Source organism: Antedon bifida, chromosome 9 (assembly GCF_963402885.1).
Source record: "Antedon bifida chromosome 9, ecAntBifi1.1, whole genome shotgun sequence".
Lineage (NCBI taxonomy): Eukaryota > Metazoa > Echinodermata > Crinoidea > Comatulida > Antedonidae > Antedon > Antedon bifida.
In genome coordinates, this window is record NC_136234.1 from 7073953 (window position 1) to 7096780 (window position 22828).

General features: G+C 34.7%; 1 protein-coding gene across 2 annotated transcripts in view; it reads left to right on the forward strand.

The window, feature by feature from the left end:
• Positions 1 to 22828, forward strand: part of LOC144851706 (muscarinic acetylcholine receptor M3-like) — a 47346-nt gene that overhangs the window by 21191 nt on the left and 3327 nt on the right. The window contains exons 2-3 of one of the 2 annotated variants that reach the window (XM_078709295.1): positions 478 to 555; positions 16526 to 16663. The gene's annotated coding sequence lies outside the window, so the exon portion shown is untranslated. Of the gene's footprint in view, positions 1 to 477; positions 556 to 15825; positions 16664 to 22828 lie in introns of those variants that run through there. The other variant, XM_078709296.1, reaches the window with a different exon arrangement.

Consider the following 22828-nt stretch of genomic DNA (forward strand, 5'->3'; position numbering starts at 1 on the left):
ACGCAACGCAAGTAATTATTGACCAATCACGACGAGATGAATCCGCAAACTATCATCTGTGATTGGTCAAATCACTTACGTTGCGCCCACATCGTTGTGTTGGATACGCGAGACGTGAACGCGACGCAAGTAATTGACCAATCACAAGCGATGGATTAGTATGTAGTTATGGCATAATTAATACCTTATAGAGAATTTGAAATCCATCGATGGCGTTGGTCTATTATTTTTTTTATAGTAAGAGAGATTACTTTGATATAAGAAAATGTTAAGGTAATCTTATTATATTCATGCTTTATTCTGCCTTAACACGTTGAGGAAAATAAGGCTGAATTCATACAACAGACAAATTCACTAGTATGTCTGTGTATTTAATGTAAAATTAAGGTGTGTTCAGACACACACACTTAAGTCATCGAAGTAACGCATTATATATAACGAATATGATCATATTATTTTACCATTTTGTTCTTGTAGGGGTTTATGTCCGCTTGCTAGTTGTGGCTGTAGGTGCGCCTCCGCGGCCTTCACCCGTGCTGCTACTCGCCACGTTCGGTAAGTACCAGTTCTCAAAACTGTATCTACCTCTCTATCGTACCATCAACCTCACACATAACCCCATCAGCCATATTTATACTATAATAGAGAAGTGACTAAACGCTCGTAATCTCTACGTTACTCATTGATGTAATCAAATGTGCACGGTTGTCGAATTTCGAATTCACATTTGTTTGTTTATGTCAACCAGGGGTGCAATATAAGGACCCAAATGCATGTGAACGGAAGTTAAAACTGATATTACATTATACGCGGCTTTGCGCGCGACAAGTTTGCAGATATGATATTGGTCACGTGGTGCGGTGTCATGTGTTTTACATTTATAGCAAATGCTGGTTTAGTCAATAGAGAAGAAATACCATTATATACTATTTGAAAAATGTTTCCATTATTTTAATATTTATGAAACGATTTTGTCGTTGGAACATACAAAAGCCTCCAGAAAAAAAATGGCTTCCAAAAATACTCCGACACTGTCATTTTTTTCAACTGTTTTTATTTTAAGAACTCTCACTTTCTATACATCATCGTACAATGGAAAGATTTTATATGAGGGAATAGATACTCGGTATACCATACAGTAATTACATTATTTTTACTATATTAAGCCATTCGTGTCCTAACGGCCTTTAGAATGTCAGTTTCATTAATGGATACTCAATTCAAAAGAAGCGTTTTATTGAAATTGATCAGAGCATTCTCTACACTATGTTTGAATAACCCTAATAAATGTAAAATGCAATCAATTTCATTGCAACCAAGCAAATTTAACCATGTAAACAGACCTTTATTATTTCATGTGCCTTTCACGCGGTTTATATTAATAATGTTTTGAGGCAGAATTGATAACCTATGTTTGAATATACGACTAGGGTGTGGTGTTAAATATTTTGTGCGCCTAATAGGCTGACGGCTTGTGAAAATCCGTGGCAGGTTGAGACATGATGAGAGTGTGTTTTTAAATCTGGGTGCTTAGGCTAACGCCTTGTGCAAAACCATGGCAGAGTTGAGACTCGACGAGAGTGTGTTCTTGAATATTCTGTGTGCTTAGGCTAACGACTTGTGCAAAACCATGGCAGAGTGTGTTCTGAAATCTGGTTATGTGCTTAGGTTAAGGGCTTAAAGCTATGCTTAGAATGTGGTAAACCATGGCAGAGTTGAGAAACACGACGAGAATGTGTTCTTAAATATGTTGCCGCTGCACTTGGGCTAAAGGCTCTAAGCATAGACTTGAATGTATATGACTTGAATATATACTTACGCCTTTGAGAGTTTACTTAATAAAGTATGTTCGTTATTGCAAAGCAGTGCGAACCGTAACGAGATTTGAATAAATGACTTAAGGTGGTGAATAAGTATAACTCAAGCCCTCACGCAAACCAGATTCGCAGTTTTTACCTCCAATTAGAATCGATCATCGATAAAATGCAATTCTGGGGGTATATTTTGCAATCTTTACCAGTAGTTTTGTTTTCGCGTGCCTGCTGATGAAAAAGATATAATTTATTAATATAATGTTGGTGCGTACATTACATGATCGAGTCTGCTATTCAGGCCGGTGTGGCTAATACCATGCCGATAATGGATTCACATCTCATATGTACTAAATCTACATAACAGTGCTCTGTAGCAAACACAAATTGCTAGTTGAATTTGATTCTTTATTCATTTTTAACGATTCCTCGTTTGCTTCTGTATCTTACGTCGTTTTAACATGGTAGATTCAATTCTTACTTATAATAGAGTATTGCCATGTTTCAACTGACGCTAATAATTTCCTGGCACGTAATATATTTATTCCTCGAGCGATTTCTTTAATATTTTTTTTATAGCGGAAAGAAGTTGTATCGATTTACTACTGTATATATAATCCTTTGCAATTTAGTAGAATTATATAAAATTTGCTAATATATAATCATTCTTTGAAAAAATTAATTATTAATAATAAAAATATGATCCAAAATTATATTAGTCATCTTTCCGTCGACTATCCTTACCAGAGAACTCCTCTGATTGGCTAAAAGTTTTGACCAATGGTAACAGCCGGAAGAAGGCAAAACCTTGTATAAAGTTTGTGTCCATAATGAGTACATGTTACCACGCGTTGATTACAACAACGCAATGATTTCTATAGCTTGAGCTGTATACTGTAGAACTGCATTCAGATATAAACTCCCGGGGCAGAACATTATTGATGTGTTTATTGAGTAGTAATATATTAAAACGTGAATTAATTACTTAGTCTGTGTAGTGTTTATATACTGTTGTATAGGTTCCTATTCAAATAGTACACTATAGACGTACAATGGGGTAGAATGGAACGCTGCAGATTCAATATCGCCGTCATTGTAACGTCGTTATTATTAACAAAATGATGTTTGTTTTAGTATTATCATTTCAAATCTATCTTGAAAAAACTATTAAATTTCATTAACACTTGTTGATGCTATTGAGCGTTCATTGGACCTTAACACGTGACCTTAATTACAGCTTTTTTTGTTATTAAGGAGAAATTGTATGCATGAATATCCGTAACGCGTTACTCGTTTGAACGCGTTCAAACGAGTTTTACGCGTTAATACAGTAAAAATAAAAACAGCATTTATAAAGCGCTGTAAAACAGCTCACAGAATTATACATTAAGGACTATATTTGTGTTATACACGTGTAATGATAATCCGTACTATATATAATTTAGGCCTAATGTTGTTTTACAAACTCTCGTTTAAATCGTAGGGAAGGAAAAGAAAGTATAACAATCTATCTGCTGAACGTAAAGCGTCATAGGTGCGAATGTATTCGCGTTTAAAATATTAAGGCACATTTTGGTATGTCTGACAGTATACTATCACGTGGTCATCATCACGTATGTGCCATCCCAGATACTAAAAGTGAACTTGCATGCGAATGATAATCAATCAATCTCCAAACCAGTCACGTGATTGATTTACGTGCGCGTGACTTTGCTGTAGATCCCCCGAAGCTAGTAAAACATACATAAACCCTTTTTACCGAAATATGAAGTTAAAATACTAATGCAGATCAAAATGGATTATATTTGATGTTTACTTCGATGGCATCCATGACATTGATTGATGCGTTGACATTGCAAAAGGCAAACGGTTTACGCGTTACACTTTCTCGGCAAAATTGAAATTTATATTAACTAAACTGCGATAAAATGACATGACGTCACACAACACTAATTCACATCCCACAATCCATGTTATTTTCCTGTTATAATACCATGGAGCTATCTAAAGCTATGTCTACACTATCAAACTAGTTCAAAAAGTGTGATGTGCCCAAATAATGTATAGTGATATGGTCAAATATGGTAGTGATATGACATCACCATATCCATATATGGGCACATCACATTTTGTTACATAAAGGTTGATAGCGTAGAAAAGTAGCTTCATAATACAAACGTGTTGGGCACTGTTGCTTGTTCGCAGCTTATTACAATGATCTAATAAACGATTGATATCAAGTCATTTTGTGCCTATTGTTTGACTATCGAACGGTTAGCACTAACTAAATTTTTTGTTAATAGTATCCAACAATATTTTAGCTTTGTCAATGCTCTAAAGGTTAACTTTAATAAAATCATTATTATAACTTAATTATTTACTTGATTAGTGAAATTGGCGATAACGAAGGGAGGTGATGATAGATTATTAGGCTGAATAAAACACCACTGTGATGTTTAATTATGTTGAAGTACGATGACTTAGGCGTTACTGATTTTGCTTGGTTCCCACTAGAACGCAACAGTACGAAGCGGAATCGAATGCAACATTACGCGATGGGTCATCCGAAATGTCGCTTGTGATTGGTCTGTCTTTAACAAACCATCGGTTGTCTTTAGCAAACCATCGGTTGTCTTTAACAAACCATCGGTTGTCTTTAGCAAACCATCGGTTGTCTTTAGCAAACCATCGGTTGTCTTTAACAAACCATCGGTTGTCTTTAGCAAACCATCGGTTGTCTTTAGCGAACCATCGGTTGTCTTTAACAAACCATCGGTTGTCTTTAGCAAACCATCGGTTGTCTTTAGCGAACCATCGGTTGTCTTTAGCAAACCATCGGTTGTCTTTAGCGAACCATCGGTTGTCTTTAGCGAACCATCGGTTGTCTTTAACAAACCATCGGTTGTCTTAGCAAACCACCAGTTGTCTTTATCAAACCATCGGTTGTCTTTAGCAAACCATCGGTTGTCTTTAACAAACCATCGGTTGTCTTTAACAAACCATCGGTTGTATTTAGCAAACCATCGGTTGTCTTTAGCAAACCATCGGTTGTCTTTAACAAACCATCAGTTGTCTTTAGCAAACCACCAGTTGTCTTTAGCGAACCATCAGTTGTCTTTAGCAAACCATCGGTTGTCTTTAACAAACAATCGGTTGTCTTTAGCAAACCACCAGTTGTCTTTAGCGAACCACCAGTTGTCTTTATCAAACCATCGGTTGTCTTTAGCAAACCATCGGTTGTCTTTAACAAACCATCGGTTGTATTCAGCAAACCATCGGTTGTCTTTAACAAACTATCGGTTGTCTTTAGCAAACCATCGGTTGTCTTTAGCAAACCACCAGTTGTCTTTAGCAAACTACCAGTTGTCTTTAGCGAACCACCAGTTGTCTTTAGCGAACCATCGGTTGTCTTTAGCAAACCATCGGTTGTCTTTAGCAAACAATCGGTTGTCTTTAGCAAACCATCGGTTGTCTGTAGCAAACCATCGGTTGTCTTTAGCGAACCATCGGTTGTCTTTAGCAAACCATCGGTTGTCTTTAACAAACCATCGGTTGTCTTTAGCGAACCATCGGTTGTCTTTAGCAAACCATCGGTTGTCTTTACAAACCATGGTTCACCTTTACAAACCATGGTTCACCTTTACAAACCATGGTTTACCCTTACAAACCATGGTTTGTCTTTATCAGACCATGGTTTGTATAAGATAGAATAGTTAGTGTGTCGGACGGCGCCCCGTACTTACAGTACAATGGACCTAAATTAGTATTACTATCATTTTTATTAATAAAGACTCTTCTTGCGTGAGAGTAATAATTATTCATAAAGACATCAACCGATCGATCCTCCTCACTTCACATGTACGTAGTATTATTTATGTTATTTGGAATTGTAGTACCCAAATTCACAAAATGTACCCAATAGATTGTTTATTTGGCAGGGTGATGAGCTAGCTAGGGTCTTACGCATTAACTTATAAATCGACACAGTTTGTGGGTTGCGTTTACACATAAGCTGAAAGTTCCAGTTTCTGAAGCACGCCTAATCTGCTTCATAATTAACTATTGAACTCAAACGTCTCTGACAATCTGACATTTTGAAAGCGTATTGGAGTATAATGAGGACGCTGTCATGTCCTGATTTCAACCACCAAGAAACGCATAATAATAACACGTGACCGATGATGCGTAGGCTGTAAAATCGACGCAATATTTAACAATTATGAAATAAACACATCATCACCAAAGATATTGTGATAGTCACTGAAGCAAAATAACAATCCATTGAGCTGAGCTTTAAAAAAATAATAATTTAAAAGTATTCACTGACACAAACGCATGTACATAGCATTTAACGTAACGAGTTTGTACAAACACAAACGCATGTAAATAGCATTTAACGGGTTTGTACAAACACAAACGCATGTAAATAGCATTTAACGGTTTTTGTACAAAGACTGCCATGCACAAATTTTATTTATTAAATGGTTACTTAAATATTTTTTTTACATGTTTTTGTTGATTATGCCATTTTAAGATCATATAATAGTTATCCACTTTGACCAAAACTTGGATCGAAAAAAAAAATTATTTACCTGAAAAAATGTAATTTAAAGCAAAAAATAGTCAAATTGGCTGCCAGCCAATAGATTTTTGGTTGAATTTAACCATTTTATTTTGTCATTTTAGTTTTTGTTCATTTTCTACGCAATTGATTAACTTGATTAAAACTACAAAATAACCTATTCAAAGTCTGATGTAATTAATCTTCATTTTTCATGTTTTTGGGAAACAATACATCTTTAACTCTTCTATGAACACAACTGTTTAGATTTTAATACGAAAGGCACAATAATCTTTAATTTTTATAATAAAATCGTTATTGTGTTATAGATATTCGAATAGTGCTTTTATGTCTGGTGGCTGTGATAACAGCTGTTTCTGTACATGGGGACATGTTAATGTGTGTCCCCATGATAGTCATGAACGTATATCCCCACGATGGCGATTAACTGACTTGATGTCACTCGATCAACGCTCGTGTGTTCGCCCCAGTACTTATGCGCCTGCGCACTGCGTATAGTTACTATGTACTCTGTGTGTGAACATCAAAAACGCGTGTCATCGTTGTCACGACGCGCAACTCGTTTACGCGTACTCCCAATGAGCTTATAATATAAGGTCAACTTACGTTGACCAATCTCAAACGACAGTTCGGATGATCCATTGCATCATTATGGTCAAATTACTTTCGGCGCGTCACGCCCTTGCGTTGCGTCTCCTCGTCCTTGCGTCAGTGTCCCGTCCAATTGGGAACAAAACGTTATTCAACGCGTCGTTTTTTATTCAATGGGTATCATAACCATATAAAACATTTTACCATTTTTCGTTGTTGGCCGATTTTGTGATTTGCTATTTTTTATTTTTGACTGAGGTACACCCCGAGAAAAAAGTTTTCTATCTACCTTTATTATACTCGTCAGCAGTTTTCCAATGATACTTCCGGAAATTACATTAAAAAACTGTATGCATCTATGTAACTGACAGGTTGATACATTATGCACAGGTAATGCTAGAGGCGTTTGAAACGGATATGTAAAATTAACGCTGTTTATTGTATAAATATTATTAGAGAAACTAAACAAATATAAACTATTCGACCTGACAATTCGACATGTGATTGGCTACAGCATTCTACTAAAACAATTTACGATATTATAAATTAAAACAGTATTAAGTTATATTACATATCCTATGTAAATACGAGATCGTGATTCGTCGAAATGGCATCACATGACTACCGAGATTCGAGAAAATATAATTTCCTTCGAAGAATCTCAAATGTTATATCACACCTCTTGCCAGGCAATATCTGATAATAATTTCATTCGGAACTACCCTTTAATCATAAAATCAATTTTACTAATTGATGGTATAAATTGTAATAACAATAAACATCAATACTATTGGTTAGTTTGAATTATTGGTAAATAAATGCAGAGAAAACAAGCAAAAAATATTTTCATTTTACAGCAATTAAACATTGCAATTAATTTGCAAAATGAATTACCCGCAAAATATATTACTGCAGACATGATTATATTACCATGAATATATACAAGAATAATATACAATAATAATAATAATGTGGAGATGTTAGGAGAATTATGAGAGAGGCAAATTCATTATTGAATATAGTATTAATTTAAAAAAAGAAGCAGTTCTCGCCCATAAAAAATTACATAGCGTACATTAGGGAATCTGACTATGAAAAATGACGTTATTATGAAAATGCCAACGAATTGATGCACGGAATAAATACGAGGTCAAACCAGGTCAAATTGTCTCCCATGACCCATTCTGGTCATCACATCCTTAACTGCGCATGTTTTCTAAACTTAGTGTTTGACCATAGCATATTACCGATGATAAATAGTAATAATAATAATGACTATCAATCGAATAAAACAATTTGTCCATCTTGCAGTAAAAAATGCAAAATGATTGCGAGAAATTTGACTTGGTTTGTTGTTAGAATTACTAGACATTAACACATTAATGTTTTTCCGAAAATGTTCACATTACACATCTTATTACGCATCTTAGTCTCAAATCACTAAAATGGAGGGTACACTATTTTGATTTTTAAAGAGGGAATAAGTTGAGAATGCCTCGATGTTTTGGTTGTAGTCTTTTGTAGTAATAAATAACAATGCTAAAGTTTGGATGACTTGGACGCAACGCAAATCCGTACGCGCAACGCAAGTGAATTGACCAATTACATGCGACTGTTTTGACGATTCATCGTCATTGGTCAGATTAGTTGCGTTGCGATAGCGGGAATCAGTTTATATACAGAAAATTCTTATGTAACACTTTTTTTTAATCACGTGGTGTGTTATTTTACTTTAGTGTTTATTCGCCATCCAAGCAATCTCGATTGAACAACAAAATATAATATCATAAAACAGTATAGTTTTAGTAATATAATGTTTTGAAGATGTAACCGTTCCGTCTACAGTACGCCTGTTATTGTTATATAGTCGGAATATAATTAATTTAATATTCAGCCGTTGATGAAAACAACGATTGGATGATACTAGATTGTCTGTTGGAAATCCGAAAGGTCGTTTTAAGATCGAGGCGCCAATCGTTTACATATCGATAGATTGTCATATTGAATATATAATGTCGTTTGCTATGATTACATGTTTATTATTGGGCTTCTTATTAGGTGTTTCCACAATGATCTAGTGAGGGAGGCTAAATTATTTTGTAATAAAAACATATACTTAACTTTGTACACATGATGCATAATATCTATATTCCTATTATTGTATTCAGTTTGTTTTAATCGTACAAAATTAAATCTATCCATCACCAGCGCAAGCTCAGTGGTCTAGAGGTATGAACGCTAGATCGTGGGTTCGAGTCTCCCCGCCCCCACCCCCGGTGAATGAGTCACAACTGACTTAGAATAAAGTAAAATTACGTCATAGTTAGAGCAAACATCTGACCAATTAACGCCTTATGACCAGCAGAAGCCTTTTTAGTAATGTGAAATTGTTGCTAACAAACTTTGTTGTACTCTTAGCTTGATGTAGTTGTACTATAACACAAAACAAATAAAAGATGTTTAGAATGTTTTGTGAAAAAAACTTTTATTCTATAGATTATTAAACATGTTGATTAACGCTAGCGTAACGAATGAGTTCAGAATAATTGTATAGTGATTAAACCCTAAAAATGCTTCTATTCTAAACCAATCGATAGACACACGAAGCAAGTAATCGAACGTTATTATCACGTGACATGAAGATTCTCTCAAATCTACTCGCATAAATGGCAATTGATTTTTACCATAGCAACGGATATGACTTACGAGTACATTTGTTTATTGCGCATGTCCCTTAAATGCTATAACTGCTCAATAAAACTTATTGTATTCGTCAATAAAAATATTAAAACCTTAATTTCATGTGTAGTATATATCATTATTTCTAAATTTCAAATCGTTTAAATATTCGAGTACGTAGATCCACGGGGAGTCATTGCTCGTCTCGGGTATTTTGACTTGCGTGGCAGTACTCCGCATTAACACTGTAAATATATAGGCCAGGGTACACTACGGATAGATTACAACCCCGTGGGTCATCTTACTCAAGAGTTTTAGCAGGCTCGTCTTTACATTAATGTCTTCCTATTCTTTATGGTTGTGTATTTAAATATTTACTGTTACAATTTCATATTATACTTTTTTGTAAATATTTTATCATATACATCTGATTTTTGTAAGAAATTATGTAAAAACACACAATTCATAATGCATCGTGAATCACCCAGTGAAATAAAATCGACTTATCATGGCCCCCTACTCTGAATTATATTTTAAATAATTCATTGTAAATCACCGTTTAAGATCAAATCGGCTTACTGTATCATGGCCCCCTACTCTGAATATTATCTAAAAATAATTCATTATGAAAACAACCCTGTAAAATCAAATCGACTTGTCACGGCCCCTAATATTTATTCCTGAACACTCGATATATCAATTTCTCAGTTGGAGAAGTTCATTATTTGCCTAAAGATAAACATTGTGTTAGTGTTATATCAATATCTTAATGGTAGAGCCTAGAGCAGGACCTTCTCAACACTCATCTCACATTGGATAGTATAATAACTTATTAATTTGAATCGTTAGTTAATATATCATACTGACATGTTGTAGTAAGTTTACAGCCGGCCATCATGTAATGTGTATTGGTCCATCATAATACAACAACAGAATACACATAATAACAACATTTACGCACTGATGATGTAAGGATATATATTAGAGTAATCACTATTCAGTATATTAAATTCACGAAAAAAAAACCATTTCGTTATTTATGGATGAAAAAAAAAATTTAATATTTCACTTATTATCAAACTTGATGTGACAAAATTCTCAGTATTAAATTCGCAAAAAAAACACCATTACCTTATTTATGGATGGAAACAAAATTATTGTTTAATATTTCACTTATTATTATGTACAAGTTCCTTAAGCTCTATCTACACTATCAAAGTTTATGTGACAAAAAATATGATGTGCTCATATATGACATGATGATGTCATATCACTACCATACTTGGACGGACACACTTTTTTGTCAAACTAGATTGATAGTGTGTAGAGGCAACAACGCAAGGGCGTAAGCGCGACGTAATTAATTTTATCATGATTGGTCAACTCACTTGCGTAGCGCGTGCGTCCTAGTTGGAACCAAATTATAGAGGTACAGGACAAAAGAAAAGTTTGTCTTTCACCCAGGTTTTTTTAAAATTCCATTGCACTTTGATAACAATGGAATAGATCACACGTTCAACGATTTGTTCAATACTTCCAAAACTGCTATCGTCATTTAAACAAAATTACTTTACATGAATTACTGAACTCGCTCAGTAAATCAAATGTTGTTATACCGCGTAACATTCAGTGACGTCACATGCTAAATTAATAGTCATAACTATAATAATTATTCCATCGGTAGCGGCTTATATATCTACCTTGGTTTCCAGGGTAACTTGTAACTTTATAAGCCGAATTATCAGTAATAATGCTTGAATTGGACTTGGTTAACATTGTCTATATGAATTAACGTAATTCAATGTGAAAAATCAACGCTAATTATGAAAAGGTCAAACGTACAAATACATTAATTGTCGACATGAATGTAAAAGGATGTATAATTGGCCTTGCTGGAAATGTTACAAAGGAGAGATAGCTAGCATGTAAGCATCCTGGGGCCAATGTTACACATGAAAACATGCCCAGTAGATAGCCGACCTATATATCGTCGATAACCCGGCGCTTTATTCACTGGTGACATCATTTTAGGCAGAGAATGGCGTAAACTCTGGTGAACTCAATACATTTTAGAGGTATAACGTGATTACGGACAAACCTAGTTGTCTAACCATTTTAAACACACAAACAGTTTTATAGTATTGTACACTTTAATTTGATATTATCTGCAGGCCTGCTACGTGATTTTATTGAAACATTTGTCAGATAGCGAATTATCTACATTGAAATTAAATTGTTGATTATAAAAACATCAAATTGATCTAAAGTTAATAATACGAGTAAATTGTTATTATTTTGATACGCAGGTGAAAATAAAAATTACGCACGTTTGTTGCATTAAGCTTGGGTTCACACTTTGACGCAGCACACGGGCGTATGCGCAACGCAAGTGAGTTGGCCAATCACAAGCGATAGTTCGGATGATCCATCGCCTCGTCTCATTGGTCAAAATTACTTACGGTAGGCTTACATCCTTGTGTTCAGTGATAAGACATGCCTGCCCTCAATCTAAAATTGTTTTAGATTGGTTTTTTTTCTTGTTATTGTTGTTTGGTGGCGTGCTTAGATATTTATTGTTTTGGTGGTTGTTAATTATAATGGTACCCAGTAGGAGCTATATTGAGAGCATCAATTGGATTGGAGCATTGCTCATATAGCAAGAAGATTTTCCGAAGCATAGTCTGAAAATAGCCTATTCCGTCAGTACTATGAATGAAACTCGTTAACCTAGAGTGTTGACGCAAGTTGTTAACGATTATGGTAATTCATATCGAATGTAATTTACATACAATGTTAATATGTGTATAATCAAGAATGGAAATGTGAACAGAAATTTGATTGGTTCCCACTTGAACGCAAAGGCGTACGCGCAACGCAACAAGTTGACCAATCGACACTTCTGATGATCCATTCTTGTGATCGGTCAGATTACTTGCGTTGCGCGTGGCGCCTTCACGTTGCCAAGTCCAAATGGGAACGACGAATTTTGAGAGAAGTATACAGTAGTTGAGCACTTGAATAATTGAAATCCACTTATACAAGGATCTTAAGATACTGTGGATGATCTAAATAGAGTAGAAAGAACGAACGCTAGGCCTACTCATAAAAACGCATTCTAACGAATGGATTACTAAAGATATAAAATGTCACGAACTAAAGTAAGATATATTTGAGTAATATGATAAATGCTAAGATTTGATTAAAATGGTGTATGCATTAGGTCTCTTTCGCTGCTATCAACTGACTTGTTTCAAATCGCCTAAGGTATCCATTTTAGAAAGTTCAACCAATGATTTCTAATGCCTCTGATCGTCGTTAACCTTAATGTAATGTGCAATACGATAATGTGATATCAAAATGTGCGATAAAATCCGTGATTATGCTCATAAAAAGTATTACATTATATTGAATGTTTAAATACATTTTATACATACTTATTCGCTTGGTATGTGGAATCATTAGGCAACCGTTTAAAACAAATTGTTCACAAAATCTGAATCGAGTGTTTCGCCCATAGGAACAAGTTAGTGTTGATTATTCTGATGTTTGAATATACTTGTTAAAGTAGAGTAACTGAAGTAGACTACATAAAAGCTTCGTTCTCACTAGGACGCAACATAATGACGTCAGCGCAACGCAAGTAATTTGACCAATCACAAGCGATGGATTATTCGCTGTCATTGGTCAACTCTCTCTTTCGCGCGTTACACTTACGTCATTGCGTTGCGTCCTAGTGGGAACCAAGCTAGCTCAAATAGGAATGGTAATTAAACGTATATCATGTGGGTCTCTAATATTAACTTTTTAATTACGGCACACTTTTGTTACGTCGTGTTGGCTAAGCCTGTCTTGTTTGCAATACAGACAAGTAGTTACTTAACATTTCGTTTGATACTAAATTAATTTTAAATTTGTACAATTTTACAACCGATATGTACAAACGGTCTTTACTTTGTTTCTGATTATTAGCACAGCCACCACAATGGGCATTCAATTAATATTGGAGGCGAAAAATAGCTCAAATGAGAGGGAGCGACTGAAATTTGGAATGTAGATACGGTCTGCCTAGCAACGGCCAGTTCTCTGCACTCCAATCCATAGACCACTATGAAACTAATTAAGGTTATTACGTCATTCATATAAGTCAAATAAATTCATAATGTACTAAAATGATATGTTTTAATTAGCTAGGTTGTTGTAATGACCTCTCTCAGAAGAGCTGGAAATACATATATCAAATTAAGTAATTACAGAAACAAATTAATAAAGTGTATGTTTCTATTAAAAAATCACAAAAAGAACGAACCGGTACCATTTGGGTTACAGGCAAAGGATAAACACTGCAACTACACTACCATCAACAGCTACGTGCACCTGTTATTATCCGACGTATGGCGCGCACCAATAACTGGTTTATGTTTTATCATCATGATGCGCGTCATATGATGTATAAATTTAATAATCAAACAAGACGTGTTTTCTAAATGTACAACAACCTTATGGAAATTGATAACAATCTGCGATAATCACATGTAAACGTTATTAATATACAAATACTTTGTTGGAATGATAATACTGTTTACAGCATATGTTTGGTGATGATTTAGTCAATGTGTCTAATGATACATATTACCACACAGTGAGCAGTCAATTATGAGATAATAATATATGCATACAACATGCATATTAGTGTTTCAATCATTTTCAAAATAATAGTATAAGACAGGCTGCTAAGAACGATCGGTTATGGATGGCATGGATTCGAAGCTTTTATATTGTTGGTTAGTACCATAGTTTATAGTTCGTTAATATGGGTTCGAATCCTTTACATTGTTAAATAGTATACCATATAGTTTAGTTCGTTTAGGCCATGCGTTCGAAGCTTTTATTTTTCTGGTTACAAGGCCTAGCATAGTTTAGTTCTTATATGGGTTCGAATCTTTCCTCAATTGTCTAGGTGGTGCCATGGTTAGACGTTTCTATATATTGGCATGGGTTAGAAGTTTTCCTCTTATGGTAGTTAGTTTGCCATGTCGTGACTTTGAGACTTTTAATGTAGAATGGTGGATGAACATTTAAGCCTATTATTTGTATTAAAATCTTTTATCATGGGCTTTAGACTGCAGGATTTAAGATAAGCAAAATATATAGAGTGTGAATTATATCCAGTGATGAGTCTTCCTCGCACGCATTGATAATCTTAGCGAGTTAATATCAAAATTATGTTTAATTATGATGACCGTGGGGTGACCAATTCCGCTTCACCAACACTTGATTGAGTGAATTATTGATCAGTACCCATATTAATGCATAATTACTGGACAACTACTAAATACACACAGATATGTAATCAAATTATTGTCTAAGCTGATTTAAGATGAACTGATTACGCATTATTCGACCTCTCCTTTGCTCACGCATTATAAATCAACTTATAATCTATGATAATCATTAAAGCTTGATTCCAACTAGGACGCAACGCAAGAACGTAAACACAACGCAAGCGAGTTGACCAATCACAATTGAAAATGCGGATAATCCATCGCTTGTGATTGGTTAAATTGCTTCCTGTACGTCGTTGCGTTATGAACCAAGCCTAATTGTGTTATATGCTACGTTTCATTGGGTTTTTTTTATATTATAATTTTAAGTTACCTTAACTTTAAAAAAAAACAAAAAAAAAAGTTTTCTCAAAGATTACGATTTTTGTGTTACCTTAGTAATTTACGATTTCCATGTCTGGTATGAAGATACTTTACAGCAAATACCTACCGAGGAGGGCGCCTTTAAGACGCGTACGGCACATTTATTATTAAATTTACTGTACTGGTACTAATATACACATACATAGGGCCTATAGTTAGCAGCTGTGATATGATGGCTAAAGTACAGGTATGGTATGCCGATGTTTACTAGTACTAGGCGATTTAATAATATTTTTAATTAATATGATATATTGCAGTTAATTATTTGTAGAATTTTCTTTCACGTAAGATGGAATCGCCACAGTGTCGTCGCGAACGATAAACATCCCCTCAAGTATATCAACCTAATTATTGAAATATAACGTTTAAAAATACACGGTATAATGACAATTTAACGCGTAATTTATGGGTTTCAATATCAACATTAATGTTTGTCGGTCTTCTACAAATCTTTAAACGTCGTAATCTTCAGCTTCTTACCCTAAAACTTACATTCATAACCCACTTAACATGACCTCTTAAATCACTTTATTTTTGGCTTCCAAATCTGATCATCTGTTCGTACATAGTTATTTTTATTCCCAATAGCATGTTAGATTTTAAAGAAAATTGCTTTAAAATATCTAATCTTGTGGTGCTACATGATAATGAGGTGTGCTGATGTGTGACGTAGTATGTCCGCGGAGGAAATGAATATTAAAGTTGGGTGATGATAAATGGAGCGCATTTGAGTTTCATCAAGTGATGAGTAGAGGAATGATCTCAGTCATATACCCTATGTGTCCAGCAAATGCTTATTTATTGTCAATGTTGTTTCTGCGGTGATCACGAATACCTCTCAAGTTAGATGAAGTATGCAGCATTATATAAGGTACCGTCAAGGTTTGAGACGTTGCAGAACTGGTTAATAGAGTGCGGGTGCTCAGCGCGTTCTGCACGTACGCTTAACGAGGTGCCGAGGGGAGGGCTAAACCAATCCTGTCATTAAATCTCTCATTAATTATTTTAACTCAACCACGAACGTCGTTGTCCATGTTCTTAGAATAGATACAGGGATATATCAATTTGCTTGTCATGCCAACTGTGCAAATATAATACTGACAATCTCAAGCCGAGTGTTTCATATTAATAATATGAGCCAACAATTGTCTTTACAGGGGATTCTGAGACGACGAGGACGGGATCCGCTGGATTACCACGCATTTATCGTCAACTCCTCGGAATCTGACGCCTAAACGTTCCAAGGCGTCCCAATTGTTACAACTCTAAACTCGACGTTTAACCGCTCAGTCTAGGTAAGCATTATTAACGTGTTTTTTTTATATTATTTGGGTGAAAATGAATCCCAATAATAATTAATATTAAACTGTGAATTGCATAATAGTTATTTTAATTTCATTGTGTGTATTTGCGCTCTATAGCTTGAAAAGGCTGTATGCTACGCGCGTTTTTCGTCGAGCGTGGATATGGCTTCCGGCGCGGTACGCGTTTTTCGTCGAGCGTGAATATGGCTGCCGGCGCGGTACCGGTACGCGCGCGTTTTCAAACACGTTAAATCACTACGTTTTCTGAACTGCTCTATTTAATATAGGCTTATTTACGCAATCTGCATCTATACTGTGTAAACATGTTTATTTGATTGATTACTTATTTTTATTGTCGTTATGTAAATATTATATTTTATTGTCCAACTAAACTACATAATAAAACTATAGAATAACAATGCAAACGCCTTGAAAATATGAAATATCGATATCTAAGCTGACCAACAGTTGGCATGACACCGCGTACTCAATCATAAAAAATGTATTTAGTGCATTGAGTATTTGCGTTGCTATGAATTCACCTTAGTTACGGCTAGTCACATTCGACAGGGTAAAAAACGCGTCGCTTCCGTAACGGTTAATACAAAATGTTGGATCACACTAGATTGGCTATACCTAAATATACGTCAACTTGAATCAGTTACACGAAAAAAACCAAGACGTAACAAAATATAAACTCGACTTTATACATAATAAGTTGGTTAGACTTGGCCTATGATATAGGCGTCACATGTGATACCCGTGACACTGTATTGCCTATGATTCTAGACAAGTTATAGTTTCAGTACAGAGAATCGGTGAAGTTAGGAAAATAAATGGTTTTAATACTTGGAATTAGCAAGAGGGTATTTTCTGTCTGCTTGTGTGTAATGGGATTGATGGTTTGATTCTCACAGCGCGTTGGCGCGCGTGCGTAAATCGAAGCGTCCGCGTGTTTTACGTATTTCTAAGCACCATATTTGCATGCATTGCTGTTTGCACTTTTGCAATTCCACCACAGGTTGCGTAGCATTTCATTTCATTGTGTATCTAATTGAGAGCTTTTAATTATGCTACGTTTCTTAAAAGATTATAGTCATAACATTTATCGAAAGCAATTAATATTAACTAATATTGTTCGTGAAACCGCTTTGATAATTTGAACACTGTATGTATAATTGCTATAAAATGTGTTTAAAATTTCGTTAATTTAATTGGTTTGTCTGACGTGAAAGACGATATACTTGGCAAAATAAGCGAAATTAAAAGGAATGGCACTGGTGACGTCATTGCGTAAGTGCTTACTATTATTTGGTATAAAATACCGTTGTACTTTGGAAGATGTGTCATACTTATCATCATTATCGACATTGCTATTTTGTAGATCGTTATTATTAGAAATATTATTATAATATAATACCGAGAACTCTATCAAGTAGACAAATTCGGTACCCAACAACAATGGTCCACTAAACCCTATTTTCCACTAGGCGAAACGAAAGCATCAGCTTAACTTATACGCGTGCGTATTCATGTTTCCAACTTCCAAATCGCGCGAATGAACAATCCTTAGTTTTGATTGGTTGCACAATTTTTGAAAATAATAATACGCATGCGCACTTTCCCATACGCGCGAATAAATTCGCCTAATGGAAACAGGCTTTGAAGGAATGTCCCCCGTTCTCTTCTTGTTACGCATGTGCGTGTATATCACGTACTTAGCTAGCTAAAACCAAAACTTACGGCGCTAACTCGTCTAACTAGAATGCTGCTAAATATAGCTGCACCCTTATACATAATTCTTGGTACGTTGCGTCGTCGTTATTTAAAAACATTACTATACGTTAGATATCAGTTAATGCTCAACCGCTTATGGGACAAATTATATTATTCAAATTTATGTATTGACTGACAGACAATCAGAAGTCGTTGAAATCTAGCCCAGAGGCGTTGAAAGCGTTCCATAGGCAAAATAACAATTTTACACAACCCAGATTGGCAATGGATGATACTTATGGAGAGCGATCAGAGGATTAAATAACATCCATGTTTAATGCCGAATTCATTATTATAATAATTATAAACAATCTATAATATCAATTCTGTCATAATTATGTTTGTAATCAAAATATTAAATTATAAATATATAATATACTATTCCACATTGAGTGGTTCTTTCATAAGCACAAAAGCCCGCCATTTTGCTTTCATAGGAGCAGACTTATGAGTGAATAATCTTCAAATAATATGTTTGTTTGATAGTAATACCATTTCTCCATGGTAATACTATGATATCATAGGCGGATCCCAGTTTCTTAATTCATCGCTACGATCTTATGCTTTACCACTAAACCCATTTTCCACGATATGTTTCTCAGGCCACCGGACCGAATCCAGGCGGCGCGATGTGAAAGCAGCCTTAAAACATTCTGTTAAAGAGCTTTCCATGTTTTAGGTACCTACGACCAACAAACAGCCCTAAGCATACCTAAGGCCATGTCTAATACATGAAATAGGTTGGGTTGTAGATACCTTGGGTACTTTTAATTCTTCAATAAAAATAAGAAGCCGTAGGCACATACTTATTTTTCCTGGTGTATGTCTCGAGATAGAATATGGTTACATGCACGTTCTGTATCAGCTTAAGCAAGTACTTAAGTAAGAATAGTCGTAACTTAATAGGTCGAGTTTGTAACGCCATTTTCACTTCATCTGTCATTCTAACCATGATGTTACCCTCGCTGTAAACGTGTAGTTTTAAATCCAAGTCCATTTATTACAGCAATTTGTATTCAACTGGCGATTCCGAAAACTAGTACGAGATATCTGTTGTCAGTTCTTGTACATATCTACTTTACTTTGATCAAAATTCTACGTTTTCACACCATATATCTTAAACATTATGAACCTTATCGGAGCCTCTGACACATTATTCTATGTATAATTCACTTAGGTTGAATTTGATAAATATTTTATCGCTGGAATTCACTTTAGTATACTACTACTTTTCAAAGATGTCATTTAATCTATTGACTAAGACTTTCTGTGACATTTTAATCCAGACTCAAGTTGTCCATGATATGCTTATATTCGCCTCCTTACCGAGGCCTAAGAATGTTGGCTTTAACCTCAGGTTTAAAGCCATTAGGACACTTTTTGAGAAGCGAGAATTGTAGTAGGCCTAAAATGGAAAATACCTGTTTACAAATTACCAATCGTTCTTGCAACCTGATTAGCTAATTTTGCTTAGTGACGCGAAAGCGCGAACACGCGATATTAACTAGTAGGCGCGCAAGGTCAATTGTTGGACGCTATGGGGGAACAATGTATTTTGTACATTACTCGACCCCTACACGTGTGATGGGTTAATCGAGTGCCTGGAAAATTATGAATATTATTGCTTTTAATTGGTTCCAAGCTGCGTTAAACCAATGTGTAGGTAGGTGGTAATATTTTCCTCAACCAAGACCTATCCAAAGTATGTACACTAAACCGTTGATGCTTTTTTCCTATATTTTTTTTCTATTTCTAATTCAGCAACAAGTTTTCATTTAATTGAATTCTCATTATATAAAAGAAATATAGAATAATGTAATATTATGTATTATTTATTCATTTTTTCCTTTTTTAAAGTTAAGTAAAAGCTTGCACTTGCCTTTTAGTTGGTATCTTTAAACTGTTCATACTAATTATTATTACTCTCTTTCAATATCTTAAGTACATCATTTTTGTAGTAATTGGTAATTATATAATTTTTCTTCTATAATATTAGGAACCAAATGAAAGTGTTTCAATAATTAGACCTATATCATGTTTTGTATTTTCAACTTGCTATTTTTCGGTTCTTGATCATTATCGAGTGTGATCACAGATACTCAAATTTGACCGTTGTTAAGAGGCCTGTTTGCCCACTCAGAGTTAAGATTTATAATTTAATACAATAATACAATAAATCTTCTCTGTTTGTAATGTTTTGATTCGAAATATTACATATCACAAATAACATCCCAGATTCGATAATTTTTAAAGAACAATAACGGCAATAATAAAACAATAGCGCTAATAATGGATCAAAGGGACCGATAAATAATTCTCGTAAGGGTCAAAGTTCAACTAATGTTAATGACGTCATTGGAAATGATAAAAGAAGACAGCAACCAAGCGGTTCTCTTTAAAGTAGTACACCTGTTGTAACATTTGCGGCAATACAAAGGTTTCCCCGGTGGATATTACCGATTGGCTTGGGATTTCAATATGGCGAATGAGAACCAGTTTTTGAGCGGCAAACATTTCTGCTGCTGCTACATTTAAAAACATTAATAATTATGTTAACATGCTAAGTTACTTTTGGTCGTTTGTTTGTTTCGATGTCGTTATCCATTTGTATGTAATGATCATAAAAATAGGCATTACGATACGACGTGTCGATAGGTTGAAATGTGATTTAAAAATACGTCACCTGCTTTTGAATGTTGTTATTAACTTGCATCTCAAGACCATACTGTCAGTCACACACGTGCGTGTTTACGCTTTACGTGTGCCTTTTTTCGCTTTACATGTGCGTTTTTACGCTTTATGCGTGCGTTTTCTTACGCGAGTGACATCATGTGTCTGTTAATGCGTGTCATTATGAATAATACCTACTAAAGTGCGTTTACATTTACTAATAGTAATACCATATTCTGCAAATATCCTTTTTGCAAAATAATACCAAGCAATAATTTAAAATGATCGCCTTTGTCTAGCAATTCTCTTTAACACATAATTAACTGTAAAATAGGCTGCCACGTGAACTCGTGTATATTCATAAACCACATAGCTAAGCACTTCATCAGAATCTCATCATAACAATATATTACAATCGTGATTCGTTTTAGCCCTGTTATTGTAACCTATTTTTAAATCATTTGTCACCTCAGTGACATTATTAGGTTATTGTTATATTGTTTTATTCTTTAAATTTTGCTCCTCTTTAATACTGATTTTTATAAATACGAACATGGAATCAAGTAAATAATAAAATAGTATGTCAGTATTATTTAAAAAAATAATAATGATGAAATGGTGTCTCTAGAAAGGTGTATGTATGAGACTCGGGTAGAATAAAAATATAAAATCATCTCTTTTGCCGCACCCACCAATTAGTCGACTGGCTTAGCACCAGGTACTTTTAAATCTAGTACATTGTTCATCGATCCGAAACAACTTGATTGAATTCATCTCACATTCCCTGTGTACCGAAACGCAAGTGCTGTTTCTATACGTTCTCTTAAACTATTGTTTGAAATTCTACTTTTGTTAGTGCGAGATTGTAATTATTCGTGACTAAACTAGGATCAATACACGATCTGTATGCTTCGTGCTAAACAGTTCATTTGCAATCTGCTGGCAACACATCTTTGCCTTCTTTAATAAGATCACCCATCAACTTAATTATATAACTTTTTCCTTCATCTTCTAATCACAATAGATAATTTGTACCTTCGTGATCCGCCTATGGAACGCCGTTCTATTCCTATGAGACAGAGAGGAATACACGAGGGTCGCTCCGGTTATAATTGGACTTGTCACTGCTCCAGCTCGTTTCCATCCAATATTATCGTCTGATTTGTAAATTTGACAACTGTGATTACGCGCAATTCGGATATCTAGTCCCATACTAACATGTTCTTTTCCTTTCTACCACCATAATGTAGCCTAAATAGCTGAATTATTGTTGTGTAATATTTGGAATGTCACTCAAAATGAATTTTAATAAGATCTTTAGCACGCACGACGCATGCAAACCTTTTTTCCTAAGGTACGGTAACTCGCGTATGTTGACGCTTATTCCATTACCAAAACAAATGCAATCTAGGATTTTCTAAACTGTAGCCTTTAACCATTTTCTAATTTCTAACATTAATGTTATTTCAAATGTTTAAATATTACCGATATTTAAAAACAATGTATATACAGTGTCTTTTAAAGTGCTTTGTATTCATGAGTTGTATAACGTTTGGTTTAGTAAGGTGGTTTTATTGTTAAAATAACGATCGATGGATTAGTAAAATTATGATTTGCAGTATTAATAAAATATATAACGTGAATATTGACAAAGCGGCTATATAGGTCGGGTCACAAACCTAGAATGTAAAGAATAATAGAGTTAATACT